The following is a 6000-nucleotide window of genomic DNA, read 5'->3' on the forward strand; positions in this document are numbered from 1 at the left end:
GAAACTGTCACTCTGTATGTGTGAGCGGATGGGCAGTCACCTCAACAGGCGGGTTGGCTGCTCTTCGACACTGGAAGAGTGCCATAAAGGACCCTATACAAAAATATAGTCTATTGGCAAACAGTTCACTCTGTCAGGGGCCCATGTACAGGCATTATTATTATTATTATTATTATTATTATTATTATTATTATTTGTCATCTCAAGAGCAACTTGAAAAACTGCAGGATGGCTACAAGGAGCCTCCACCACACTCCAGGGCACAGAGTTCCACTGCTGAACAGCTCTCAGTCAGGAAGTTCTTCCTCATGTTCAGATGGAATCTCCTTTCTTGTAGTTTGAAGCCATTGCTCCGTCTCCAGGGCAGCAGAAAACAATCTTGCTCCCTCCTCCCTGTGGCTTCCTCTCACATATTTATACATGGCTATCCTGTCTCCTCTCAGCCTTCTCTTCTTCAGGGTAAACATGCCCAGCTCCTTAAGCCGCTCCTCATAGGGCTTGTTCTCCAGACCCTTGATCATTTTAGTCGCCCTCCTCTGGACACATTCCAGCTTGTCAACCTCTCCCTTCAATTGTGGTGCCCAGAATTGGACATAGTATTCCACATATGGTCTATGTTTGTTGAGAGGTGATTAGATGTCCTTGTTTGTTTCCTCTCTGTTGTTGTGCTGTTGTAATTTTAGAGTTTTTTTAATACTGGTAGCCAGATTTTGTTCATTTTAATGGTTTCCTCCTTTCTGTTGAAATTGTCCACATGCTTGTGTATTTCAATGGCTTCTCTGTGTAGTCTGACATGGCGGTTGTTGGTGTGATCCAGCATTTCTGTGTTCTCAAATAATATGCTGTGTCCAGGTTGGTTCATCAGGTGCTCTGCTATGGCTGATTTCTCTGGTTGAAGTAGTCTGCAGTGCCTTTCATGTTTCTTGATTCATGTTTGGGCGAATCATGTTTGGGCGTGTAGGGACCACCAAACGCCCAAACACCAAATCACCACCAAATCACCTCTCAACAAAGGTTTGCTTCAGTATGCCAATCAAGGTGGTCAGTTGAAACATTCACACCTAGCTCCAGCAGACAAGAGTCCTTTGTCTCACCCTGGTCATTCCACAGATATATAAACCATTTTTCCTAGTTCCAACAGACCTCACTACCTCTGAGGATGCTTACCATAGATGTAGGCGAAACGTCAGGAGGGAATGCCTCTAGACCATGGCCATATAGCCCGAAAAAACCTACAACAACCCAAAGATGATGATGATGATGATGATGATGATTACGACGACGACTACTACTACTACTACTTTGATTATACTTTTCCTGCATGGTAGGGGATTGGACGAGATGATCCATGTGGTCTCTTCCAAATCAATTATTCTATGATTCTATGACTCCAGATACAGCTCCTGAAATAGCTTCCCCCGTTGCTTTGGCTCAGTACTAAGTACTCAGTACTAACGTATGACACAAATCTAATGTGCACCCTGATTTTTGCAAAGTCATTTAGCCAAAATAGGTGAGCATTCGATTTGAGTAAATATGGCATATAGATGGCATTCTACCAGTGGGCTGAGTATTTCAAATACTCAAAGGGCAGGATGCTCTGGAATATCCTGCAGAAAACATCAGGGAGTCTTTACAAAGACAACAACGAAGTCTGAGTGACATCATTAATGCGACAGATGGCTGTCCCCTCATTTAGGTAGGAAAGCAAGGAGCCATATTGGATCCTGAATGCCTCCGAGAGAATCTGGTCCTGTGGGTGAGCTCATGAATCTTGCCAGCTCCTGAGAGGGTACCTTGGCAAGGCTTCCTTCGGGGAGGATGCAGGGCTGCCTGGATTTGTCTTGTATTCCTCTTTTTATTTTTTGCCTCTCAGTGATAGCCATGAGGCAAACTGTAGGAGAGCACAGGATTCGGAAGCACCACATACTTTCCCTGACTTTGTCACAGCTGAAAGTAGGTCATGGCTGGGAGACATACTCCACTGGCCCCAGCATTAGGGAAAGGGAAGTAGCAACTTTGGCCAACAGTCCTGACATAAAGCCAGCAGTGCATGTTCGTTTTATATATATATATATATATATATTATTGACGGGGAAAATGATAATATTTTTATATGGGATTTTATGCCTTACTAGCCGTCCCCTGCCACGCGTTGCTGTGGCCCAGTCTGGTGATCTCGAAAATAAAGTAAGGAGAAAGTGTTGGTTTCTAATATATGTAATGTCTTGATGCTTGTGGATAAATAGTATTTCTTGCTGTTTCTTTGTCAGTGTTGATGTGGAGATGGTTTGGTTTGCCCGTTCTGGAACATACAACATATTATTGTCCTTCTTTAGGGGTCCTTTTCAAACCTATGATACTATATCTCTCTGTGTGTGTGAATCACATATACCTATAGCCAGGGCCGTAGCCAGAAAAAATTTTCGGGAGGGGTTGAAATTTTCAGGGGTGTGTGTGAAAATTTCAAGGGGGGAGGGGTTGAAATCTGCCTCATGCTGAAGCAAAGAGCACAGCAGGGGGCAGAGCAGCCTTCAATAGTCTGCAGCTCCGCCCCTGTCAACCACCTCCACCAAGTCTGGCCTCCTTAATGAGAGCATTCAACACACACACCCCACAATGACAATAATAATAATAATAATAATAATAATAATAATAATAATCCTTTATTTGTACCCCGCTACCATCTCCCGGAGGACTCGGTGCGGCTTACAAGAGGCCGAGCCCAAATACAACAGTAAAAACAACAACAACAATACAGCAAAACAACTCAAAAACAAGGCAATAACATTAACAACACACCATGATGCAATTAAAATCTGTGGCAGGGCCAAATGTAATAATTAAAATTAAAAAGTGCTGGGCATGACCAGGTGAAAAGGGCAGGTGTTTGGAGGGGGATGGGCATGCAGTTATCCTGGCTGGGGCTTGCCTGATGTCCTAAGGGAGAGAGTTCCAGAGTCGAGGGGCCACCACCGAGAAAGCCCTATCGCTCGTTCCCGCCAATTGCACTTGCGATGCAGGTGGGATCGTGAGTAGGGCCTCTCCAGATGAACGAAGAGATCGTGTGTGTTCGTACACAGAGATGCGGTCACGCAGGTAGGCGGGTCCCAAACAGTGTGAATAAATTGTCAATATTTGCCTGAGATAGTGCTTGCAATTCTGGAGGGACTCTTAATTTTTTGCATCTCATAAACTTAGCATGGGGATTTGGTTAACCAGTTAAAATTCATGAGTAAACCAGGTTTTTAAAAAAATCTGAAACATTTTGGGGGGGGGTGAACCCCTAACCCCCCCCCCCCCCCTTTGCTACAGGCCTGCCTATAGCTATGGCTGGCTGGCTCTTTGTCAGGAGGGCTTTGATTACGTTTTCTTGCCCTGGTGGAGGGAGTTCGACTGGATGGCCTTAAGTATTTTCTGTTGGTCCTGGGGGTTCTGGGTGGGAAGTTTAGCCCAATTCTATCACTGGTAGGATTCAGAATGCTCTTTGATTGTAGGTGAACTATAAATCCCAGTAACTACAACTCCCAAATGTCAAGGTCTACTTTCCCCAAACTCCATCCATGTTCACATTTGGGCATATGACATAATTGTGCCAAGTTTGGTCCAGATCCATCATTGTTTGAGTCCACAGTGCTCTCTAGATGTAGGTGAACTACAACTCCCAAACTCAAGGTCAATGCCCATTAAACCCTGTTGGTCATGGGAGTCCTGTGTGCCACGTTTGGTTCAATTCCATCATTGGTGGGGTTCAGAACGTTCTTTGATTGTAGGTGAACTATAAATCCCAGCAACTACAGCTCCCAAATGACAAAATCAATTTTTTTAAAGTGAAGGACATGCATTGGGTTGTTAGGTGTCTTGTGTCCAAATTTGGTGTCAATTCGTCCAGTGGTTTTTGAGTTCTGTTAATCCCACAAACGAACATTACATTTTTATTTATATAGATGTCTCAGGATATCTCTGCATATTGGGCACTTTGATTTGGTAAAATGTGGATGTCATCTTCATGGGATGAGAGCATAGCTTGGAAAACAGACCCCTCAAACCAAAATGACTATTGACTATGCTAGTTTTTTTTTATTTGGGGGAATGATAACATAGAAATCGCAAGCGCAGTTGGCGGGATGAGAGACAGGGCTTTCTCAGTGGTGGCCCCCCGGCTAAGGAACTCCCTCCGAAGGGATATTAGATCGTCCCCCTCCCTCCTGACTTTCCAAAAAAAAAGGTAAAAACTTGGCTCTTTGACCAAGCCTTTGAGAATGCAGCGGAATAGATAACAGGAAACTATGAATGATGAACATGGAGTGGCCAGACGATGCTACTGGAAAATGATTTTAACAAGACGACATCAGTGAATACACATTTTAATGGTTTTTATATATGTTTTTAGATCGTTATGTTGACTGTTTTTAATCACAGTTGTATGAATGCATGGTATAACGTTAGCAGGAAGGCCGAGTAGTACAGAAAGATTTAAAATAATTTGAATTTATCAGACAGGGAAAGAAACAAAAATAATCCCAATGCTGCTTCACCAAATTATAAGGAACCTGGGGAAAACTATAACAGCCAATTCCCGCTAATTATAAGGACCTTAGCAGGGAAAGGAACAGGGGATTTTAAAATAGTGAACCCCACAAGCTGCCAACCAAATTATATATAGGTGCAGGGGAATATTTAAAAGCAGGAAAGAGGCAATTGCAAGATCTTGAAACTGTTTCTGCAATTATTTTCGCTGCCACCTTTTTGTTTGATATTCAGACTGAATTGTATGTGGAGAGTATACTTAGTAGCACCCTTTTTGTGTTACAATAGTGTTTGTTTTCTTTGTTGTTGTTGTTCATTCGTTCAGTCGTCTCCGACTCTTCGTGACCTCATGGACCAGCCCACGCCAGAGCTCCCTGTCGGCCTTTACCACCCCCAGCTCCCTCAAGGTCAGTCCAGTCACTTCAAGGATGCCATCCATCCATCTTGCCCTTGGTCGGCCCCTCTTCCTTTTGCCTTCCACTTTCCCCAGCATAATTGTCATCTCTAGGCTTTCCTGTCTCCTCATGATGTGGCCAAAGTACTTCAACTTTGTCTCTAGTATCTTTCCCTCCAGTGAGCAGTCGGGCTTTATTTCCTGGAGGATGGACTGGTTGGATCTTCTTGCAGTCCAAGGCACTCTCAGAACTTTCCTCCAACACCACAACTCAAAAGCATCGATCTTCCTTCGCTCAGCCTTCCCTAAGGTCCAGCTCTCACATCCGTAGGTTACTACAGGGAATACCATGGCTTTGAGTAGGCGGATCTTTGTTGCCAGTCTGATGTCTCTGCTCTTTACTATTTTATCGAGATTGGACATTGCTCTCCTCCCAAGAAGTAAGCGTCTTCTGATTTCCTGGCTACAGTCTGCATCTGCAGTAATCTTTGCACCTAGAAATACAAAGTCTGTCACGGCCTCCACGGTTTCTCCCTCTATTTTCCAGTTGTCAATCATTCTTGTTGCCATAATCTTGGTTTTTTTGACGTTTAGCTGCAACCCAGCTTTTGCGCTTTCTTCTTTCGCCTTGATTAGAAGGCTCCTCAGCTCCTCCTCGCCCTCGGCCATCAGAGTGTTTTCTTTAGAGGGTTTAAATCACAATGATGTTCACACAGAGGCTGTTATAAAGTGTTAACAAAATAAAACGTTTATTCAACAGGCTTAAACTTCTTCTGGTACAAGTGTGTAGTGGTTTCAGTAAGTTACTGGTACATAAGCTTCTGGTTACTTTCGATGTACAATTCTTAGAAGGGTTCTGGGTTCAAATCTTGATGTTAACAAAACAGGAGATTATCTCAGGAAATTAATAATTCCAAACAAAATTCCAAAGAAAGGAGAAAGAAAGAGATCATTGATAGCTTCATTATTAAGAGTGGTTGACAGACAGCTGGATGGTAATGAGGGGGAAATAAGAGCTTTTCCTCCAATAATCTTAGCAGATGCATTTTTATGCATGGCAGCAAAGGACAACCTGG

Source organism: Anolis sagrei, chromosome 2 (assembly GCF_037176765.1).
Source record: "Anolis sagrei isolate rAnoSag1 chromosome 2, rAnoSag1.mat, whole genome shotgun sequence".
Taxonomy (NCBI): Eukaryota; Metazoa; Chordata; class Lepidosauria; order Squamata; family Dactyloidae; genus Anolis; species Anolis sagrei.